The sequence below is a fragment of the Chlorocebus sabaeus genome, chromosome 18 (assembly GCF_047675955.1).
Source record: "Chlorocebus sabaeus isolate Y175 chromosome 18, mChlSab1.0.hap1, whole genome shotgun sequence".
Lineage (NCBI taxonomy): Eukaryota > Metazoa > Chordata > Mammalia > Primates > Cercopithecidae > Chlorocebus > Chlorocebus sabaeus.
In genome coordinates this window covers 12,634,074-12,659,623 of record NC_132921.1, presented here as the reverse complement: position 1 = coordinate 12,659,623, position 25,550 = coordinate 12,634,074, and the positions used below count along the sequence as shown (strand labels likewise).

Here is a 25,550-nt window from a genome sequence, read left to right as displayed (position 1 = left end):
GAGCTCCAAGCTGAGGGTTGAGACAAGCTGTGTCTGGGCTCCATTAAAAATAAAGGTGTGACCATTTAGCTCTGTCTTCCATGGCAATACCCATTAGAAGTGTCTGGAAGGAGGATTTCCATGTAACAGACTCAGTAAGGAGTAAGATGAATGTTCCATCCTCGCTTTAAGTGGTTGTTTTGCTACCCAGGCTGAGCTGTCCACTGGCCAGGTGGCCGAGGAGGTAGTCTGAGGGCCACAGAGCTGCAGGTGCCTTCCCAGGACCTACAAGAAACAGCATAAACCCTAAGCTGGAGGGACAGTGGAAGGGCACTCACATGGGGTCTCAACGGGGTCTGCACATTATAGGCCAGGATGGCATTAGCTCCTTATTCTCAGGAGCCGCTCTCGTTCAGGCGAAGATAGCTGGCTGGCCTCGGATGGTTAGATGGGAATGGGGTTAAAGACGTTTTTACATGACAACAGCCTTTACTCCTATATAAACTTTGAAAGCTTTTCATCTAAACTAAAATAGCGTATTTTCCATGAGTTACCAAGAACTCTAAACTGAGCAAAAGGACAGTCTTAATTTAATCAAGCTCCAGAATGAGGGGACACAGCTTCGAAAAACACTGTTGCAGCAGAAGATATAAAGGCCTGTAAAAAAGCAATGTTTGCAGAAAATAAAAAAGGGAAGAAGCATAACCTGGACATGGCCTTCTGCTCCTGGTACATAAATGCCTCTCCACACCCAGGGTGAGGAGGGACTTGGTTCAAATGACTTGGAATTTTGAAGGCTCCCTGAGTGTATTCAGCTGTCTGTTGAAGTCCTCCACACTTGCTGGTGCATGGTGGATGCTTTCTCCTGGAACCTTTCCATTTGCTGCTGCTTCTGCATTTTCTCCTAGGCCTCCCGGGTCCGGGTCCACTTGTCTAGGCTGTGTCGCTTCTCTTCCTCGTTTTTGCTCATCCCCACCGTCTCAGATAGTTTCACCACATCTTTGTCCTTCTTTTCTCTTCTGCTTGGTCACACTGAGCTCTGCAATGTTTTTCAATTTCAGGGATACCTTTGGATCTGCTTGTGGGCTACCATGGAACTTCCTGCAGTTCGGTATGTAGATTGCAAAGGAGTGTTAACATTGGAAATGGATTTGATGAAATTCAGGACTTATTCATTATCTCTGTGCAAATACAAATATAAAAATATGGCCAAATGCATAAAGCATATCCCTTTATGTGAACAGGAAGCAATGAATTACACTGAAGTTATTACAGAATTTTCAGAAAAATTAGATCAAAGCAAGAGTATATGCTTGTTAGCATGAGAAATTCTATTCCCAGTAAGGAAGCAAGGGGAAAAATAACAACTATTGGAAGAAAAGATAAACTGTTTGCAAATATATGATTGTCTAACTGAAAAACTCAAGGAAATCAACTGAAAATTGTTTTTAGAATCAATAATAGAATCCAGTAAAATGAGAGAGCTTCAAACTACATGGAAAAAATCAGTATTCTGTAGACAAATGAGAATGTGATCTTGAAAAAAAAAATGATACTAAAAAGCACTTATAATTTTCAAAGTTTTGTTTAGTTTAAACATTTATGGTTAAAATGATTCATAAATTTGGAAATGACTTTCATTATAGCAGCTATTTAAAATATTACAAAGCAAACAATAAGACACACAAGCATTTTGCATGAAATGTAATTTTACATATAAGTCCACATAATTGCACAAAGTCCTAGAATATTGTGCTGATACATTTTGAAAAACACCTAATTTTCTTTAATATTTACTGAGAATCCATTTTATACCTAGCATTTGAATCATCATTTATTTGAGAGGAAGTTGGATGAACTGTATTTTAACTGGTTTACGTACAAGAAATATGTTAACTTTAATAAAAAATAGATGCAACATTTTGCTAATTCTCGAGCTTTTTGATAAGCATCTAAATCCACATTATTTTGAAAGACTGAAACTATGTGGAAAAGGTCATACATTTACATATTAATTAATGGTATATAAATAAGTAATACTATAATGAAACATTTATGATACCACGCATAGCATGAAATTATAACAATTGCTTTGCTTTCCTCAGTGAAGTAGAAATCAAGTTTACCAGGAGGCAGTGATAAAGGGGTGAGGAGTGGAGTATAGGTAATTTGAGAAGACGCAAGAAAACAAATATAATCATCTGGGAGAGAGGAGAAATAATAGACTGCAATATATACTATTCTTCCCAAGCAGTAGTAGAGACTCTTTGCAGTCAGAACATTTTTATTTGGTTAATTTTGGTTTTGTTTTATTTTGTTTCCCTAGCCAGATTCAGTTTCATGGTGTAGATATGGAACAAGAGAAAATTTCAAGTTAAAAAGGTTGCATTAGAACAAAATAAGGGTAACAAGAAAAGCAGGGCAAAAATTGGAGAGTTTATGCAAGAAAGTGGCAAGAATGATTGTAAAAATTTAAGATGTTAAGAGTATATGTGGGCAAGGGTGGGGAGATGAGAGATTGTAAGAATTATGTATGGTAAAAAGATTTACATCCTGGTGGCACTGAAAGATGGTTGCAGCCAGAGAACCAGAGTACCTGAGCTATTAGAAACAGAAGAGAAAATTGGGAGTGCTGGGATCATGGCAGGTTACCTTGGATGTAAATTCCATGAGAATGGCCCTGACAGGGAAGGGCTGCTGCGTATTGGGAGACCCCATTATTGGAGAAGAAGGGGTTGAAGAATTCATAGTGCAGGATACTAGGAGATCCTCAACATGGATATTAAAATCACCAAAAAATTATGAAAAGGGTCATATTGAAGAGAATCACAAAGAATCAGAACTAAAAGACAGATGAGAAATCTCCTGGGAATGTGATAGTTCACTGCATCAAAGAGAGACAATGAGGGTTGCTGAGGAAACCAGCCCTTCTTTAATTATTCCTATTTTATACCATTAAGTCTGAAAGCTAAAAAATCTCCACTCACAAAAAGTTCCCTTATGTTTTAAATCCCCTGAACAAGCCTTTTGACATCCTTGTGGATCTTTAATATTTGATTTCCCTGGATACATACAAGTAATTTCTTTACAGGTCTTAAATGCTTTTTGTTTCAAGGCAAACACCATGGGTGTCAATGATCCTTTTGAATATTCTTACTGAAGTTGCCAGCCGATGGCACTGAAGTCCAACCTCCAGCCTCTCCACCTCACTAACTACCACAGTGCCTCATCTTTCCTTTCACATTGCTGATGCTCACACCCTGGAGGCCATGGGAATATCACAGAACGGGTCTTGGCAGGGCCAGCAAGAGCATCTACTACATTAGGGGACACAGTAAAAAGTAGTCAGGATGGACATGATGCTAATGGTTTCCAGAAAAAAAGTGATGTACAGAGTCACAGGGAAATTGGAATGCCAAAACTTTCTTTGGTGCCTGAAAGGAGCATGGACAAAGGAACATAATTAGATATATCCTGATATCCTTAAAGAAGACAGAATTGGAGAGGCTATGATTATGTGGGGAAGTAGAAGAGAAAGGACTGCCAGAAGCAGGCGTTTTGGGGCTCCCCTGGACTCCTGCTGACAGAGTCTTGCAGAAGAGCAGCATTACTCCTAGTGCCTTATTGATCCCTGCTGCGTGGTGTCCTACTGAGTGTGACTCCTTTAGGCTTGTATTCCAAGCTCAACATTACCCTTTCTGGTGATGAATGGCATGGTCGCTTTTTTTCTTTGCACGTTCTAGCATTCATTTAACTGATTTTAATAATTTAATGAAGTTGAATTAAATTATCTGGTGTTTGTAAAGATGTCTATATTATTTAGGGTCATCTAAACAGGTGTAATAAATATACCTCAAAATCAGAAAGTTCACAAAAAATAGAAAGCTATTTCTCGCTCATATACCAGGACGGTTGTTGCTGGTTGAGGGTGGCTTTTTCCACCCCCTGTTTCAGGTACCCAGGTGTGGTGTTTCCTGCCATCTTTAAGAGATTACTTCTTAAAACCACACATCTACAACCATGTGATCTTCAACAAACCTGACAGAAACATGCAATGGGGAAAGGACTCCCTATTTAATAAATGGTGCTGCGAGAATTGGCTAGCAATATGCAGAACATTGAAATTGGATCCCTTTCTTACACCTTATGCAAAAATTAACTCAAGATGGATTAAAGACTTAAATGTGAAACCCAAAACTGTAAAAACCCTAGAAGAAAATCTAGGCAATACCATTTAGGACATAGGCATGGGCAAAGATTTTACGATGAAATCACCAAAAGCAATCGCAACAAAAGCAAAACTGGGAAAATGGTATCTAATTAAACTAAAGAGCTTCTGCTCAGCAAAAGGAACTGCCCTCAGAGCGGACAGACAACCTACAGAAAGGGAGAATTTTTTTGCAAGTTATCCATCTGAAAAAGGTCTAATATCCAGAATCTACAAGGATCTTAAGCAAATTTGCAAGAAAAAAACAACCCCATTAAAAAGTGGGCAAAGGATATGAATAGACACTTCTCAAAAAAAGACATACATCTGGCCAAAAAACATACAAGAAAAGGCTCAACATCACTGATCATTAGAGAAATGCAAATCAAAACCACAATGAGATACCAGCTCACACCAGTCAGAATGGCGATTATTAATTAAAAAGTCAAGAAGCAACAGATGCTGGTGAGGTTGCAGAGAAGCACAAATGCTTTTACACTGTTGGTGGGAATGTAAACTAGTTCAACCATTGTGGAAGACAGTGTGGCAATTCCTCAAAGATTTAGAACCGGAAATACCATTTGATCCAGCGATATGATAACTAGGTATACACCCAAAGGAATATAGACCATTCTATTATAAGTGTATATCCACGTGTATATTCATTGCAACACTGTTCACAATAGTAAAGACATGGAACCAACCCAAATACCCATCAATGATAGACTGAATAAAGAAAATGTGGCACATATACACCATCAAATACCATGCAGCCATAAAAAGGAATGAGATCATGTCCTTTGCAGGGACATGGATGAAGCTGGAAACCATTATCCTTAGCAAACTAATGCAGGAATAGAAAACCAAACACCGCGTGTTCTCTCTTACAAGTGGGAGCTGGACAATGAGAACACATGGATACTGGCAGGGGAAAAGCACTTATGGGGGCCTGTTGAGGGAGGGTGGGTGGGGAGAGAGCATTAGGGAAAAGAGCTAATGCCTGCTGGGCCTAATACCTAGGTGATGGGTTGATAGGTGCAGCAAACCACCATGGCATATATTTACCTATGTAACAAACCTGCACATCCTGCACACATACCTCAGAACTTAAAAAAATATTAAATAATAAAATAATTTAAAAAATAATTATGAAACAAACAAACAAACAAACAAAACCAGCTCATTTCTAAATTTTCTAGAGTCATCACACTTCCAGCCTGCATTAAGCAGGAAAAGTGCCGGGTAGAGGATGCTGGGAAAATTGTACAAGTATGTTTAGAAATAGCGGTGTTTCTATCGCTGAATACATAGTTATATGGGTGTCTATGTCTAATTGTAGGGAAATCTGAATAATGTAGTCTAGCTCAAGGAGAAAGCCTTCAAGAAGAAAGAGAAATTTCTTTGGTGGAGAGCAATCTGCAAAGATATTTCTGAGAAGTTCTTATTAGCCTGTTTCATCATTTTCTTACCTAACTGAAATAATAAACCTGTTTAAAGAATATAAAAAATGCCAGTCTACAATTAATACATTTCATCTTCACTATATTCTTTTGAAATGAATCTCTTTAGAGATTTACTGAATAAATGTAGATTTCATTTCTAACATCTACATTTTTTGTTTATTTTATTCAGAGGAAGGAACTGTAATGATGTTTCTTCAGCATATGCCTTTTCTTCTTAATATAATTAAGTGGCTTTTGAAAAGAAGATGATGTTAGTGATTTGAGAGTATTTATAATTCCTTGATATGGTTTTGAACTTAAGATGCTTCTGGTGAAATTAGAATTTAACTCAATAATCATCACAGAAAACGTTTCAGTCATTAAAACATTACTTTTAATGGAAATATTGCTACTGAAGGAATAAATCACAATGCAGCAGAAACAATTCAGTCATTAAAAGAATCAAATAACTGCATCATGAAAGTTGACTATGCTGTTAAGCTGAACAGTTTATTCTGAAACTTCGTAATGGACCCTGTGAAGTCCGGGACAGAGATACTTGGACATGTCACATCTTGGCACACAGAGATGATAATATTTTCATGGAATTCTGGTGTAAATGGTAAAGCTCTTTATGTCCACCCCAAGTCTTGCCAAGGTGCCCTGAGGTTTGCATAGTCAACATTTTAGTAATGTAGATGGAAACCTGTGGTCTAGAGAACAGTTCCAAATCACTTTCTATTGTGATGCTGCATAGATATCACCACAAAGATGCTTGGATGCTATTTCATAATTAAAAAAAAAACAACTTACACTGACATATATTGTCTTAGCTTGCTGAGTGAGTGATAACAATGGAGAAACAAATTCAACTCTATTTTTATATAGTAAGCCATAACATTTAATCATAGAATAAAATAAAACCTAAACTTAGTTTAAGTTCATTGTCGTAGGATAATTTGATAACTATTAATAAATTATGGTCATGCTTTTGCATGAATTATTTGTTAAAAAGTTCCAGGCATAGTTTCACCATCTTAAAAATCCTCTGCTCTTTATGTTACTGCAATGGTGGATACATATCATTTTACTTTTTCCAAATTCTAGAATGTACAAAACCAAAAATGAACTCTAATGTAAACTGTGGGCTTTGAGTGATGATGATGTGTCAATGCAGTTCATCGATTGTAACAAATGTACAGCCCTAGTAGAGAATATTGATAGCTGGGGAGGCTACGCATGTGTGAGGGCAGGGAGTATTTTGAAAATCTTTATTTTCAAAAAGTGGGACTATATCGAACTAATACATTTCTGCACAGCAAAATAACAAACAACAAAAGGCAAAGGCAAACTGGGGAATGAGATAATATGTTTGCAAACCATATACCTGATATGGGGTTAATATTCAGAGAACTCATACAACTCAGTAGCAAAAAATGAAAATCCCACCTCAGCTCAATTTTGCTGTGAACCTAAAACTGCTGTGAAAAATAAAGCCCACTGTTTTTTAAAAAAGGTTGCAGGCATAATGATCAAGTTTAGGAAGATTTTTAAAAATGTAATTGTTGTCTTAGCAGAAATGAAGAGATAAGTTCAGATAATAAACAATACTGTTGGTGATAAAACAAATCTCCTTACTGAAAATATAAGTCACTTTAGCTAATGGTGTCATGCTGTTGACATGCTGGTTACAGGCTGGCACTGACACCAGATTAGATGCATGAGCCCCTGCGGGCTCCAGCTCAGGCTCTCCAGGACCTGAACATGTGAAAGCAGCAGATTGTCGGTATATACAGTGGCCTTTTGGTGAGATGGGTGGACACCAGTCCCAGCTCTTCTCCTGCCTTGAATCTCATGTTGGTCAAGAAGGAGGAAGCTATTGAAAGACTTGGTACAGATCTCTGTGACAAATTAAAGCTCAGGAAAGGGTGTCATTAAGTTACTGGCAGTCACATCAAAGGAAAAGCGTATTAGCAATTCTTCCGGTTAGGTAAATTATACCCAAATATTAGAATGGATTATGAATTATTTGCACGAAAATGTATGCCTAACATTTGGGAAGCGATTTTGTAACATATATTTTAGTTTATATTGAGAACAAAAGAAACACACACACATATATATATATATATCTTTATTTGATTATACCAGGTATAAAGGCATAAATAGGGATTTAAAGGGACAAATACCATCCCTGTGAATAAACTTGTATATATTAAATAAGATTATTCTATTTACATATTTTGTACATGAAAATGCAGCCTGCCTGTTCCCCTGAGTTAAAAAGTATAGACGTCATTAACTTTTGGAAGCATAGCATGACATGTCATTGTATAGACTGCATTCAGTCCATTCCTTTATTGAACCATATTTTACTTTTTTTTCTGTATTTTTATATTCTAGCACTTTTCTGTCTTTCAGTAAGCGTCTTCAAATAGAATGTACCGCTCCAGATTCTAATCAAGTATAGTTATCAGTCTTCGAAAAATTGTGGCAAGCTGGTCGATAAAAACATAATCTCATTTTTATTTTATTTTGAAGTATCCGTTTTATGTAAGGAAGCTAGGAACATTTTGTGTATGTATTATTTATTTTGATCAACTCTTAGGAGACTTACATAGTCAACAGCTTATTTTAAAAAATATTCTACTTTTTGGTAATATTTTTACAAACTTTCTGTAAAGAGGAATGTATAAGATGTGCTAGTCTAATGCATATTTTTTCTCTTTTACATTGTTTATAATATATTTTTCTCAAAATATACTATAGTATAATTTGTGTTTATCACAATTTGGGGATTTTTTCTCCCTCTGATTGTTCTCTCACTTGTTTGGGATCCCCAGTCCCACAGTGTTATACAAATGTTCTTTTAAACAATTTTGGATTTTTGTTATAATTTTTATATTTAATCAATAGTCCACAGAAAACTTATTTTTTGAAAAATATTATTTACTGTTCAGGGCTATTGTTTCTTTTGCTTATTTTTTATCAGCTACTTTTAACCACGTCTTTTATTTAATAAGTTTTTCCCTCACTGAATTGAAATGCAACTTATCCTACATAATGTCTCTATACTATGTTTGGATCATTTTCCAGACTTTCTGTCCTTTTCAAATAATCCATGCATTATTATTAAAAATGCCATCTGATTTAAATAAGGCACTTATAATATATTTTGATATCTTTTAAAAATACACCTATTCCATTAAAAAATTGATGTGTCAGAGGATTCTGACTAGAATTTTAATAAATTTATAAGCACATCGAATTCATTAAAGTCATGACTTTTCTATTCAGAACTTCTATTGCTCTATACTCATTGCATAAGAGTGGATAGCTCTCTTTGTCTGCATATAGGTCCTGTATTTGTTCTGTTTAATTTATTTAATGCTATTTCACATATATTTTTCCATTTTCATTAAAATGCATTTTTATTTGCAATTTAAATTTATTCTAGTTTATAAAAAATATTGATTTATATATGCATATAGTATTCAGCCATACTAAAAATATGGAATTCATCATAACATGTTTATAGCAAAATCTTTTCAAAATATGTAAACATAAAATGAAGCTAAACTTATTTTGCTGAACATTTAGTTTTTTTAATTTATTGTATTAGTTAGACCTCTCCAAGGCCATATTGAAAATGTCTACTTATAGTTTTATTTTTGATTTTAATGAAAATAGAAATTAGAAGTTATCATTTTAGTATGCTGACTTTTGAAAATTTTGACCAATAGTCTTCAGAGGGTTCCATTATTTTTTCTATATTCTGATTCTATCCATTTTTAATTAAGATTAACTTTTTTGTATACATGATGTAAATATTACTTTAATGATCATATAAACAGATAATGTAGTTACATGAAAAGTTTAGAAGTTACATGGATGTGCATGTATAGAAAACTAATCAAAAGAAAATACACATAGGAGAAAAAAATTTTATACAACTTAAGCCAAACCTATTTAGATTTTAACTCAGGATGATAAATCTCTGAACAATCTAAGTAGATAAAGCTTTTGGTCTCCTCACATGGTTTTTGTGTTGAGGTACAAAATCACTGAGCTTGTGAGTTATTTAAAACATTAAAAGCCACAATATGATTTAAAGTAAATAAAGGTTTATAACCTCATCCCACAAAATAACTCTTAGGTTTTGAGTAATTTTAAGCAGTATTCAACCTTCAGCAACTAGCAGAAGATTCGCCATGCTATTAAAAGGTATTGGAGAATTTTGCTAAGGCTTTAAAAATTTGTTTTAGATTTGCTTCCGTTATTCTGAAAAGATATTTTTGTATTAAATAATTGAATATTACTGTCTTACTTTTTATAACAAAATGTACTTCAATATATATGTACTTTTTAAAGGAAATTGATTACAAACTCAATATGTTTTTCAAAACTTTAAAACTTTTAACTTAAAAGTGAAGGACCACGGAAGAATTGTCTTAGCAGAAGAGAGGTAGGTGCTTTTCTCCGTTATATAGTTTTTTTTTTCAATACCCAGTGTTCTGTCCTGTTTTAAGAATCCTTTCTTGAAACTCTTTCTCAAATTTTTATTGCTCTTTCAAAAATGAGACTCTCTAAAGGTGGCTACATTTTAAGTCATACTTCAGAAGAGCAGACATTTATTAAAGTGTGAGCAGTTTCTCTGAAGAAAGCCCTGGACTCAGTGAAACCATTTTAGTGATCCATCTGGATTGATGCTTAGAGACTACAGCTGGATAGAGGAGGTCAAACTGTTTTTAACCCTGTTATACATATCTCTAAGTAAATCACTGATAAGAGCTTTATGAAAAAAATGAGCGCATTGCTATTGGCTAAGTACAATTTTCTTTATTAAGTATAATATAAATATTCAGGGTACTGTAGTTTCCTTAATGTTTAGCCTAATTCCCTGGCTAAGGAAACATGACAAGTTGCAATTTGAGATTTTGAAAACACTGTTTTCACTGGCTTAGGCCACTTTTGTGAACCAATTTTTCTTTTTCTTTTTTTTTTTTTTGATTCAGCGGGTACATGGTCAGGCTTGTTACATTTATTCCTTATTTTATTTTATTTTATTTTTTTGGAGACAGGGTCTCCTCTGTGATATCCGTATTTCCCACTAAGTGTGAAGTGTGTATTACAATAATTTTTCAAGAAAGAGAAAAAAAGTAATTAAGCACTTAAATGATTTTGTTTTTCCTAATTCACAGGTTTGGAAGTTGGAAGAAAAAAAGTCAAAATCATTGTTAGTTGTGATGTTTAACAGTTATCTAAACAAAATTGTTTGCCTTGAGTCTTAACCTCCATTTCCTGGTACACATAGCAAAGTCAATTACTCATGAACACTTCACATTATTTGATATTCACTCCTCAAAATCTTAACTCTGAACATTCTTCTTTAGAAATAAATGTAATGGCTGGGTGCAGTGATTTATGCCTGTAATCCCAGCACTTTGGGAGGCCGAGGTGGTCAGATCACTTGAGGTTAGGCGTTCGAGACCAGCCTGGCCAATATGGTGAAACCCCATCTTGACAAAAAGTAAAAAAATTAGCTGAGCGTGGTTATGTGCACCTGTAATCACAGGTATTCGCGAGGCTAAAGCAAGAGGATCACTTGAAACTGAGAGGCAGAGGTTGCTGTGAGTGGAGATTGCACCACTGCACTCCATCCTGCGCAACAGAGTGAGACTCTGTCTCCAAAACAAACAAACAACAACAACAAAAAAAATGGAATAAATGTAACAACCCTACCTATGTACCCACTGAATGAAAAAAGAAGAAAAATTCATTCAAAAAAGTGGCCGAAACCACGGGAGCACTTTTTTTTTTTTTTTGGTAGAACTATTAAAATGCTGTACTAAGTCAATTGAATAATGTAAAGATAATAGCATATTGCTACTATCATTTGTTACTCTAATTGTTCTACATTTATGGAGTTCTGCCCTGGGTAGTTTTAATAGCAGTTGTTAACCATTGTCATTTATCAGCCACCTTATTACAGTTCAAAATGGAATTGTAATTGAAACACTTGAACAAGTTAAAATTGACAATAAACCTATAGTCCGATAGGATTTGCTTAATGAACTTGATGCAATAAAATTTTAATTGTTGTTAAGCATTTGTAGAATATATTGCCCAAAAGTTTTAAGTTTTATAATTAACACATAACAATTCAAGGGAGTAAGTTCACATGAAGAAGCAAGAGACAAGTGAAAATTAAACATAGCATTTTTCTTTAGATTATGGAAGTAGTAATGATTTTACTTTTCTTGGATTCTTTAACACTTTTTTTCCTTCCTCCCTGAATCTCTTCCTGTGAGATATAAAATATAGGACAAGAGTAAGTTTTGCTTAACCCGAAACATATTATTCCCTGGTCACCACACCTGAAGTTTTATGCTAACAAATTACATCCAAATCATTGGATAATGTATTGCATATATTTTACCACATACCCCTTTCAGTTTCCTTGTCAATAAAGCAACAGAGGCTATTTATTTATGTTGTTGTGAGAATTAAAGCAGATAGTAGGCAGGTAATCTATGTTAATTGTTTATTTTCTTAATTTTTACAGTATCTATTAAACTCATTGAATCATTAACATTTATTAAATTGGAGTATGCATTTTCAGAATGATTGGCAAGAAACTAGTTAATTAACTGGGTAAGGATTTATGTTAGGTAGCTGATGACCAAGAAGGATTGAGAGATAAATTGTGAATCTAAATATTTTTTATCTTTCGAGTATGAAGTATTAGGTTTGTCCATGTACAGCATTGCAAAATTGCTCCTTGTTAACTGGGTGGAAAGTGAAGTTAATAAGCAGCAAAAGAGTAAGGAATGGCTGTGAGACAAAAATGTCTGAAAATAAGGTAAATACTGAAAGTTAAAGATATTCATTCATCTGTTCATTCATTATTTTGCAATGCCCTCTACCTTCTTCGTGGAACACAAAAACTCATCCGACCTTAATAATAAGGGAAACATAAATTTTCTTGGGCAAGAAAGGTAAAACAGATAAATACTCAGACTAAGATTTGGGATTATGTTTCTTAAGTACCTCGCTGAATTCTCCATAATCTAGAAAAAAAGACTTTCTTAGAAGGCCGTACTTAATATGTCACTTTTAATTTAATTTACGAAGTTAAATTATGTAAAGTATGCCTCTTCACAGAGATACATCTGTATCCTAGCTCCATCTCCTATGGCAGTAGCAAATGTTGAGGGCTTGTTCAACAATGGACTTTCCATCTCAGTCATTTAGGAGATTCTTTCCATCTCTGACGTTGTCTGCATATGTACTAGTTTTTACTCTTAAACATATGTTTTGGGAAGCATTCATGTCAACACACCGTTTGTTTTTAATATGTTGTGTCTCTGCATATTTATGTACGATATTGTGTAACTTAGTTTTTCAAAGCACTCCAATAGAGAAGGACACTAACTCTGCTCTCACTTTTTTGGTTGCTACCGATTACTATCTTTAAATATACATCTCTGAGTTCAGATGCAAACATTTCTGTAGGATAGACTTTCAGAAGCAGAAATACTGATTTCAAAGGTATTTATACTTTACTTTTGACAGCTACAATCATATTCCGTTCAAAAGTTATTAGCAGTTCACAGTCCCACAAAGCATATCAGTGCTCATTTCACTAACAACAATATTACTTTAATAATTGCAATCCAATAAACAGAAAATGATTTTAATAGATGCTTAATTTGTGCTTTTGTAATTATCAATGGCATTAAGCTTTTGTTCATATTTGTTGATTATTTTATTTAATCTTTCATAAATACTGTTACGATCATATCCTATATTTTATTTTGCTTTTTTGTTCTTTTCTTGATATTTAGTACCTTTCTATATAGTTACATATATTATAAAAATATTTTTCTTTTTAAGTCAATAATTATTTTGCAATTTTTATTTTTATTCATTTACAACTTTTATGTTTAGATGTTTAATTTAATTCATCTAAAAGTATACTTCTGGTTGCCGAAGATAGCATATTATTAGTCAACTGTGCCAGATTTGATGATCAAATAATTCATTTTTCACCAATAAAAGAAAGGACACTTTAATCACATACTAATTCCCATGGATTATACATTATGCTACGTCTCTTTAGACATTTATGAATAAAAATTGTCTTAATTCATGTAGATTTGTGGTTATTTCATAGGTAACTACTCTAGTTAATTTCTGTTTTCCAAGTTTTCATAGTTGTTAGTATTCATTATATATTCCTAGTGAATTTTAGTATAAACTTACTGAATTAGTGGTAAATTATTTTTGATTTATTTAATTTGTTTGGAAATAATTGATCTCATCATTTCTGTGTGTGTGTGTTCAAAAGATTTGGAATTTTCTCTTGCAGTTAGGTGTGCAAAAGTATTTGCAGGTTTTGTCATTGAAAGTAATAGTAAAACCCACAATTGCTTTTGCAGTATCCCAATATTTTGAAACATATAAATTCTTAACTCTAGTCACCTAACTGTGTTATCAAACACTAGACCTTATTCCTCTTATCTAACTGTATTTCTCTACCCATTATTTTTCCCCTCTTTTCTTTTTCTCCCCACTACCCTTCCAAACCTCTGGTACCCACTTTTCTACTCACTAACTCTATGTGATCTTTTTTTCAAACTCCCATTTATAAGTGCGAATATACATTTGTCTTTCTGTGCTCCACTTATTTCACTTCACTTATCATCCTCCAAGCTCATCCATGTTGCCACAAATGACAGAATTTCATTCTTTTTTATGGTTGAATAATATTCCATTGTATTCTTTATATTCATGTTTACTTTATCCATTCATTTATTGATGAACATTTAAGTTGATTTCAAATCTTGGCTATTGTGAATAGTGCTGCAATAAACATGGAAGTGCAGGTATCTCTTCAATATTCTGATTTCCCTTCTTTTTAATATATTTATATATACCCAGTAGTGGGATTGCTGGATCATATGGTAGTTTTATTTTTAGTTTATTGAGGAACCTCCGTTTTATTTTCTATAATGGGTGTACTAATTTACATTCCCATTAACAGTGTATATGGGTTCCTTTTTCCCCATATCTTTGCAAACATTTATCATTTTACCTTTAGGTAGTAGCCATTTTCACCAGTAGAACATAGTATCTCATTGTGGTTTTGATTTGAATTTCCCTGATTATTAGTGATGTTGAACATTTTTTCATGTATCTATTGTCTGTTTGCATGCATTCTTTCGAGAAATGTCTAGTTACATCATTTTTAAATTGGATTATTGGTGGGATTTGCTTTGCTATTGAGTTGTTCAAGTTCCTTATATATGCTGGTTATTAATCTCTTGTCGGATAGGTAGTTTGCAAATATTTTCTTCACTTTCTTGATAGTTTCCTTTGCAGCACAGCTTTTTAGCTTAATATTATCCCATTTGTCAATGTTTGCTGTTGTTGCCTGTGCTTTTAAAGTCTCACTGAAAAAATGCTTTGCCCAGACCAATTCTCTGAAGGATTTTTCCAATGTTTTCTTCTAGTAATTTCATAGTTTCAGGTCTTACATTTAAGTTTTTAATTCACTTTGATTTGATTTTTGTATATGGTGAGATATAGGTTCTAGTTTCGTTTTTCTGCATATGAATATCCAGTATTCCCAGTAGCATTTATTAGAGACTGCCCTTCCCCCAATGTACATCTCATGATTTTCAATGACACTTTATATTTAATTTCTATGGGTATTTCGCAGTTCTTGTGAGGCATGTTGCAAATTACTAAAGAATGATCTGTGTGCTACAGTGTCTCTTTCTCCTTAGAGGTTAGTTTTCTCATTTGTGGATATTTGAACTTTATTTTATGGCGTGTGTTTCCTCCCAACTATTAGATGGATTTTGATTGTTTGCTCATCTTTTCATTTATCTCTGTGTGAATATTGCTTCTATTTGTTTAATACTCACCCTGGTGATTGTAGGGGAGAGAAGTGATATTCTACTAGGTGAGATAATTGGATTACTTCATATTAGACATTTTTTCTACTACCAAAAATGTTTATTTGGACATGCATTTTAATTTTTTCTACATTATTTCTTAATAGATAGCTTTATTTTACTTTCAAATGTTTTCTTTTATTCTCAATATTGAAGCACATATAATATAAAAACTACTTTTCATTTTCTTTAATGCTCCTATAAGTACTGTACACAATTTATTCATATTTTTAAAGAAGATGCACTTCTGTATCTTTAATGCTATTTTTAATCCCTTCTATGTTTTGCAAAAAAAACATTTTTTAAAAAATTACACTTTAAGTTCTGGAATACATGTGCTAACCATCATCTACATTAGGTATATCTCTTAATGCTATCCCTCCCCTAATCCCCCAGTCCTCACAGGCCCCAATGTGTGATGTTCCCCTCCCTGTGTCCATGTATTCTCATTGTTCAACTCCCACTTATGAGTGAGAACATGCGGTGTTTGGTTTTCTGTTCCTATGTTAGTTTGCTGAGAATGATGATTTCCAGCTTCATCCATGTCCCTGCAAAGGACATGAATTCATCCTTTTTATGGCTGCATAGTATTCTATGGTATATATGTGTCACATTTTCTTTATCCAGGCTATCATTGATGAGCATTTGGGTTGGTTCCAAGCCTTTGCTATTGTGAACAGTGCTGCAATAAACATATGTGTGCATGTGTCTTTATAGTAGAATGATTTATAATCTTTTGGGTATATACCCAGTAATGGGATCGCTGGATCAAATGTTATTTCTGGTTCTAGATCCTCGAGGAATCGTCACACTGTCTTCCACAATGGTTGAACTAGTTTACACTCCCACCAACAGTGTAAAAATGTTCCTATTTCTTCACATCCTCTCCAGCATCTGTTGTTTCCTGACTTTTTAATGATCACTATTCTAACTGTCATGAGATGGTATCTCATTTTGGTTTTGATTTGCATTTCTCTAAAGAACAGTGATGATGAGCTTTTTAAAAAAATGTTTGTTGGCCACGTAAATGTCTTATTTGAGAATATCTGTTCATATCCTTCGTTCACTTTTTGATGGGGTTGTTTTTTTCTTGTAAATTTGTTTAAGTTCCTTGTTAGCCCTTTGTCAGGTGGATCAATTGCAAACATTTTCTCCCATTCTGAAGGTTGCCTGTTCACTCTGATGATAGTTTATTTTGCTGTGCAGAAGCTCTTTAGTTTAATTAGATCCCATTTGTCAATTTTGGCTTTTATTGTCATTGCTTTTGGTGTTTTAGTCATGAAGTCTTTGCCCATGCCTATGTCTTGAATGGTATTGCCTATGTTTTCTTGTAGGGTTTTTTATGGTTTTAGGTCTTACATTTAAGGCTTTAATCTGTCTTGAGTTAATTTTTGTATAAGTTGTAAGGAAAGGGTCCGGTTTCAATTTTCTGCATATGGCTAGCCAGTTTTCCCAACACAATTTATTAAACAGGGAATCCTTTCCCCATTGTTTGTTTTTGTAAGGTTTGTCAAAAATCAGATGGTTGTATATTTGCGGCGTTATTTCTGAGGCCTCTGTTATGTTCCATTGTTCTATATGTCTGTTTTGATACCAGTATCGTGGTGTTTTGGTTACTGTAGTATAGTTTCATCTGTTCCTTTTCTCATTTCAGAAATGAGATTCAAATTATACTTTAGTATAGTTTGAAGTCAGGTAGCGTGATGCCTCCATCTTTGTTCTTTTTGCTTAGAATTGTCTTGGCTATACAGGCTCTTTTTGGTTCCATATGAAATTTAAGGTCTTTTTTTCTAATTCTGTGAAGAAAGTCAATGATAGCTTGATGAGGATAGCATTGAATCTATAAATGACTTTGGACAGTATGGCTATTTTCACGATTATTGATTCTTCCTATCCATGAGCATGGAATGTTTTTCTATTTTTTGTGTCCTCTTTTATTTCCTTGAACAATGGGTTGTAGTTCTTCTTGAAGAGGTCTTTCACATCCATTGTCCCAGAGGGGCACCTGCCAGATGACAGGGAAATTTATAGCACTAAATGCCCACAAGAGAAAGCAAGAAAGATCTAAAATCAACACCCTAACATCACAATTAAAAGAACTAGAGAAACAAGAGCAAACAAATTCAAAAGCTAGCAGAAGACAAGAAGTAACTAAGAGCAGAGCAGAAATGGAGATAGAGACACGAAAAACCCTTCAAAAAAATCAATGAACCCAGGAGCTGGTTTTTTGAAAAGATCAACAAAATAGATAGACTGCTAGCTAGACTAATAAAGAAGAAAAGAGAGAAGAATCAAATACAGCCCTGCTGGGAAGTGTCTACCAGTCAGGAGGCACAGGTGTCAGGGACCCACTTGCAGAGGCAGTCTGTCCCTTAGCAGAATTCAAGTGTTGTGCTGGGAGATCTGCTACTGTCTTCAGAACTGGCAGGCAGAAACTTTTAAGTCTGCTGAAGCTGCATCCGCAGCTGCCCCTTTCCCCAGGTGCTCTGTCCCAGGGAGATGGAAGTTTTATCTACAAGCCCCTGACTGGGGCTGCTGCCTTTCTTTCAGAGATGCCCTGCCCAGAGAGGAGGAACCTAGAGAGGCAGTCTGGCTACAGTGGCTTTGTGTAGCTGCTGTGGGCTTTCTGCAGTTAGAACTTCTCAGTGTCTTTGTGAGGGGAAAACCACCTACTCAATCCTCAGTAATGGCGGATACCTCTCCCTGCACCAAGCTCAAGCCCTTCAGACTGCTGTGCTGGCAGTGAGAATTTCAAACCAGTGGCTCTTAGCTTGCTGGACTCCATGGGGGTGGGATCCACTGAGCTAGACCCCTTGGCTCCCTGGCTTCAGCCCCCTTTCCAGGGGAGTGAATGGTTCTATTTCACTGGCGTTCCAGGCACCACTGGGGTGTGAGCAAAAACTCCTGCAGCTAGTTCGGTGTCTACCCAAATGGGTGCCGTGCTTTGTGCTTGACACCCAGGACCCTGGTGACATAGGCACCCAAGGAAATCTGGTCTGTGGGTTGAGAAGACCGTGGGAGAAGCATAGTATCTGGGCCGGAGTGCACCTTTCTTCATGGCAATCTCTCATGGCTTCCCTCTGCTAGGGGAGGGAGTTCCCCGACCTCTTGTACTTCCCAGGTGAGGCGATGCCCCAACTTGCTTCTACTTGCCCACTGTGGGCTGTACCGACTGTCTAACAAGTCCCAATGAGATGAGCTGGGTACCTTAGTTGGAAATGCAGAAATTACCTGCCTTCTTCATTGATCTCACGGGGAGCCTCAGACTGGAGCTATTCCTATTCAGTCATCTTCAGAGCCACTAAATGTTTAAAGGCTTCATGTTTTCTTTGGTTTATTTTATTTTGTACTGCTCTAAGTACATTTTAGCCTGAGTTTTTAATGCGTATTTTGGACGGCTTTTACTTAGATTCCATTTTATTTTACCCTTCATCATTACAGCTGTAACAACCGTTCACTATTTATCAGATGATATAAGAAACTTATTTCTCAGAGACGAGATTTGAGGACTGCATTATGTGGATTTTTATTGCCAATTTAGGCAATTAGTAGTGAGAAGAGAACTAACCTGGGTTTATGGGATATTCTGAGAAAGTCATTTACTATACAGTGAAACTGCTGTAGCAGAGGCAAATTTTGAATATGTTCTTTTTTTTTTTTCCTAGTCAAGGTGTAGGCTTAGATGTTGTTATTCAATTTTGGCTTTTTAAAAATTGTATGCTCAGGAAAATGAGTAGATGTATTGATATTTTACCTTCTGGCAACCAAAGCACTTCTGTGCTAGGATAAATGTGTGATAGCAGTCAGAAACTATAAATGAGAGTTTCTGTGCCTACAAGTTTTCTTTTGGTGGAGCTGCACACCCAGCAGAGCACATCTGTTACTGGTTTACAAAGTCAACATCACCACAAATGTGCTTTGTTTATCCTTCCTTTGTCTCCATCTGTCACACCTAAAAATAAGTTAAGATGTCCATCTTTTCGGGAAAGTGGTGTCCTTGACTGGAATAATCCAAGTGACATGACTACATTAGTTAGGTGCTGAGCTCTTCATTGGTTTAGTACTTGTTATGCTTATGCTTAGTTTTTCATACTTGACACAGTAAACTCTGAGAGCTTCTGATCTAAATAAAACAGTCTAAAAATAGATTCAGCTTTTATTTCCTTGATTCACCTTTTCCTCTACCTCTTGTTTCTCAAATAGCAGTACTTAGAGTTATTCTGCATGAGTCTCTTTACTTTCTTCCACAGCACACTCAGGTATACACACTTTGTTTCTTGACTTAACCCTTTCAATTATATGCCATCTATAACGTATTTAGAAAATACACACATACAAAAACACACACAGCAACAGGGAAATTGTCTAATAATAAAGGGCAATAAGTCAAAGGTGAGATAATGAATACGTTTTATATCACATGTGCACAAAAAAATAAAGAAAGGAAAAATGAATAAAGACATGTTTGTAAAGCAGAGATAGGGCCGGGTGTGGTAGCTCATGCATGTAATCCCAGCACTTTGGGGGTCAAGGCGGGTGGATGATGACGTCAGGAGGTTGAGACCATTCTGGCTAACATGGTGAAACCCCGTCTCTACTAAAAATACAAAAAATTAGCCAGGCCAGATGGAGATCGGCTATAGTCCCAGCTACTCGGGAGGCTGAGGCAGGAGAATGGTATGAACCCAGGGCATGGAGCTTGCAGTGAGCTGAGATTGTGCCACTGCACTCCAGCCTGGGCGACAGAGTGAGACTCCGTCTCGGGGGGGGAAAAAAAAAAAGCAGACATAGATAGATGGATGGATAGATACACAGATGACAAGGGATGAATGCAAATGGATTTGAAAAATCTTTGTGGGATGACTGAAATGTTCCAAAATTAGATTTCAGTGATATTTGCACATCACTGTAAATCGACTAAAAAGAATTAATGTTTATACTTAAAATGACTGATCTTTATGGCATGCAAATTATTCCTTAATACATCTCTTTTTAAAAGATTATTTGACATCTTGCAATTAATATTTTAAAAATAATAAGTCTATTCATTAAAGGTATTTATTGAATGCATAGTTCATGCCAAACCCTGTGCCAACAGTTTTAGTCTTAGATAAGAATAAAAGTGGTTATTGATTTAAAAGTTTTCAGTACAACAGAAGATTACTGACGAGCCTATCAAAAATATTCCCTAATTTTATTTTATTTTTTTAATCAAGTATTTCCATTTACTTATTTTCACCTCTGGTGAAATTCCTCACATGTTATACACATTTTCCACATTTTCTGCTATTACCTTTAACATATTAATCATCATTATTTTAAATTTCCTTGCTGATAGTTCCAGCATCTGAGTCATGTCTGAGTCAGGTCCTATTGATTGTTTTGTCTATTGATAGTAGATTTTCCTTTATGTTTTCCTCCTTGGTTTTGTATCTGTCTGAAAATTTTTGTTGATAGTCAGATATTGTGTGTATTTGTGCTTGAAAATGGACATGTCTTTTTTCTGCTATGTCTTTAAAAGGTGTGGGGTACAGATTTGAGTTCAATCACGAGTTGAGCTATGAGTTATGTTGTTGTGATGGGTTCCTCCAATAAACTAGTAGCTTCAAATTCTTCTAATATTATATTGTTCCTGGAGTGGTATGTGTTTATCACATAATTTTTCTTATAGTCAGTTTCACCTTCAGCTTGTGACCATCCCTTTGAGCTTATAACTAAGAGAAAGTCTCTCTTTATGCTCTTGTCCCCTTTTTAGCAGTAAACTGTTGTTGCTTGTTTTTTCAGTGCTTGCTAGTATGGCAGGGTAAGACAAAGAGGCTCTCTGTTGTCATGCTTCAGCCTCAGGCTTAGGAAGGTCCTAAATCTTGGAGGAGATACTTTTTCAGTAATCTTGAGCAGCCCCCAGTGACAGGGTATCTCTAATAGTATCTACTCGATATGGTATTCTTTTTCTTACCCAGGGCTAGATATTTTTCTTCCCTGTTCTCTTTTTTGTTCCTGGAGGTGGTAATGTTTTCTTTTCTTCCTTAACAAAACTAAAACTTTTGATCTATATTCTACTAGTAGAAGAATATATGTAAGATATCTTATTTTTATCATTATGATATCCACTATTTTCTTCAAACTTTAATTATAGAGAGAAACGTTTTCTAATCTTTTGCTGTAAGTACAGTAATCTCTTGGATTCTCAGCCATTCAGGGTTGGCTCCAGGACCCCCACAGATGACAAAATCTATGGATGTCCAAGTCTCCTAGCAAGCCCTCAGTATCAATAGGTCCCTGCATCTGCAGATTCAACCATGATTGAAAAGTTGGCCATCTGTATCCACAGGTTTTTCACTGGCAAGTACAAAGGGCTGATTCTACCATGTGACGATCCATAGAGAAGAGTACATGAATGGATGCCAACTTCACTTTTGCCTGCAACTCCCTAGGGTTCTGTACTCTCATTGTTGCTTCTATTTAGCTTTTGGTAATTTGGTAAAAAATAAATAAATAAAAATTTACTGAATTATTTGTAGTTGTTCATAGGGCAGCCTGTCTTCCTCTCATGTTTGTCTCATGTGAATCACTATTGATGTCCCCATCTCTCCCTAGAGGTACGTATCTTTAATATCAGGGTGGGTGGCTACCCTGATACCTCAGTTCTCTGGGTGCACTGACAAAAGAAAAATTAAAGGATGTTCAGCAGAGTAGATTATCTAGCTGAATATGAAGTCCTTGAAACTGTTTTGCCATTACTAGACATGATGTATACTATTCTCTAGCAGTTCTTAGTTTTTTTAGTATAAAATCTACACTATATATAGTTAAAACTATATGTAAAACTTTATATAACATATATAAACCAGATATATAATAGTTTCTATAAAAGCTATACTATATATACTTTTTATAGTATAAAAATGTTATATGATAGCACTCCTTAGTGTTGTAATCAAAGCTATGGTTTTTCTTGGTTGATATTTTGAAATAATAGCTCAAAAGAAAATTGTGGTGGGAGAAAATTAACTATGACTAACTGTAGTCTAGGGAAAAAAGTAAAAGAAGAAAGAAGTTGCTTAGAAATTAGGAAATAAATAGAAATATGAAAAGATTAGGCAAAAGTCAAGATTGAAAAGCAGATGCATATATAGAGAAGACACAACGTAAGAAAACCCAGTGGACAGAATTTGTTGGGATAGGTAAAAAAATGTGTAAGTTAAAGATCTTATTCACAGATGTGTTTGATGTTTATGATCTCGAGTACTGTTTTGGTTATAAATGTTAGCTAAAGTTGAGTGCAGGGTAACATCTTTGGGATTAAGAAGTTCTAGGTATTTGGCCAGGTGGTGGTGGTTGGTGGTGGTGGTGGTGGTGGTGGCTCACGCCTGTAATCCCAGCACTTTGGGAGGCCAAGGAGGGCAGATCACGAGGTCAGGAGATTGAGGCCATCCTGGCTAACACAGTGAAACCCCATCTCTACTAAAAATACAAAAAATTAGCTGGGTGTGGTGGTGGATGCCTGTAATCTCAGCTACTCAGGAGGTTGAAGCAGGAGAATCGCTTGAACTCGGGAGGCAGAGGTTGCAGTGAGCGGAGATCGTGCCACTGCACTCCAGCCTGGGCGACAAGAGCGAGACTCCATCTCCATTAGGAGATATACCTAATGTAAATGACGAGTTAATGGGTACAGCACACCAACATGGCACATGTATACATAGGTAACAAACCTGCACGTTGTGCACATGTACCCTAGAACTTAAAATATAATAAAAATAAACAAATTAATTATTTAGATAAAAACAACTAAGTTTTAGGTATTTGTAGAATTAAGTAGAGAATGAATGGTGTGCCTAGACAACTGTACATTCTAAACATCAACAAACCTAGGATAGAGAATGACTGCTGAAAGCCAGGCATTAAAATCATGAGCAAACAATTTTGGAGTGAGTGTGATATTAACAATACAAGGAATAAAGTGATTTGGTTTGCTGACTTGAGTCATAAGATCAGGAGGGTGCTATGGACTCGGGAGTTCTGAATCAACAGAATGTTATTCATCTCCTGGTTTTTATGAGTGTCATGCTTGAAATAATGAGTAATTCTGTCAAGAGGGTTTGAGAGAAGTGAAATTTCAAGGGAGGAATTAAGTTTTGATAGAATTTCTTCAACTTTGGAATCAAAAGTGAACCAGCGAACTTTCCCCCGGATAGGTTACATGAAGTGTCAAGGTCTCTGCCTTTTCTTATAACACAGAAAGATGGGAAAAATAAATGTAGGAACAACAAAAATATTAAACTCAATATTAGCAAATTGAAGTTTATTCAATGATTAATAATGGGGATAAAAATAATTTAAAGGTAAGAAAAAATAACTAACAAATTAATTGGAGTGGTACCATATGTGAGAAAATAATTTCAAAAGGCAACAGGGAACTCGTGTATGCAAAGTGCATTATACTCATGTCGTCAAATAGAATAGAACAAAATCCATAAATTTAAAATTGTGAGTATATTTTAACTAAACATGAAGAATAATCTTCTAAGGATGAATTGCCTAACAATTAAAATAAATGTCTTAAAATTTCCTTACTGTGTATTAATACATTTTGGGCAAGTACTTGTTAACTGTTAACTTGTGGAAAGAGAGGCAAGATTTGAATTTGGTAATTAATTTTCAGATAAAATGACAGAGTATTAAAGTATTTATGACCATATTACCAATTAGTAGTCTATTTGCCTCTAATTCTAGTAAGTAGCCTTACATTTTATATACATTATTATATTGCACAAATATATTAAGGATAGAGTCTTATATTACAAGGCAAATATCTACAAATAAAGCAATTTTGCCTGTCATTTTAATCTACTGAAAGCACAGTGGAATTTCCTGTTATGTTTTCTTACAATGTAATTTTAGCATAACCTTGGATTATTAGGACATCCATCAAGAACAGGATGATAATTGCTCTGAGCTCCAACTCATTAGGTCATCAGTTCTGACTAATCAGATTGTTTTTGTAAAAAATATTTTGCTGATGAGCATTGAACATTACTTTTTATTGACCATGATGGAATATTTATGTAATTACAACTTAATCTAAAATGTCACCTACAATTTTCTTTAACATAATCTATTCTCTTCTTGAATAATGCAATGCTTTGAAAACTAAACTTTATAATTCAACTAAATACTGCATTTCAACATTTTATTTACCCTTGAATGTTTTGGTTCAGGTTAGTGACCATGAGGCTCTATTTCTGTACAACTGAGCATGTTCTCACAACGACGTCTATGTTATCAGTTCAACCATCGATATTTGAAATAAAGATCGTTAATACAGTTTGGTTTCAACAAGTTCTCAAATTATGCTAGGTAAATTTACTGATGATTTATTTAAACATGAATATCAAATCCAAGTATTCCAGAGTGATATAATCAACTTGTTAAATGTCCCTATAAGATGGGTGTAGTGCACATAAAAGTCAGAAACCCAGTACATTTGAGTTTAATACATATGTACTTGTTAGGTTTTACTATCAAAATTTTATTGACATTTAGTGTAATTTTGCCAAAACAAATAGCCCACTCTTTCTTATTTTTTTTTTAAATTTTTTAAAATTATACTTTAAGTTCTAGGGTACATGCGCACAACGTGCAGGTTTGTTACATATGTATACATGTGCCATGTTGGTGTGCTGCACCCATTAACTCGTCATTTACATTAGGTATATCTCCTAATGCTATAACCCCCCCCCCGTCTCCCCACCCCACGACAGGCCCCGATGTGTGATGTTCCACTTCCTGTATCCAAGTGTTCTCATTGTTCAATTACCACCTATGAGTGAGAACATGCGGTGTTTGGTTTTTTGTTCTTGTGATAGTTTGCTGAGAATGATGGTTTCCAACTGCATCCATGTCCCTACAAAGGACATGAACTCATTGTTTTTTATGGCTGCATAGTATTCCATGATGTAT

At 35.1% G+C, this 25,550-nt stretch overlaps 1 long non-coding RNA gene across 3 annotated transcripts in view; it reads left to right on the top strand.

The window, feature by feature from the left end:
- The window catches only part of LOC103244131 (uncharacterized), a 345,548-nt gene that overhangs the window by 194,050 nt on the left and 125,948 nt on the right, over window positions 1–25,550 (top strand). For all 3 annotated transcript variants that reach the window (XR_012089287.1, XR_012089288.1, XR_012089286.1), the window contains one exon: window positions 1,041–1,090. This is a non-coding gene — a long non-coding RNA (uncharacterized lncRNA). The remainder of the gene's footprint in view (window positions 1–1,040; window positions 1,091–25,550) is intronic.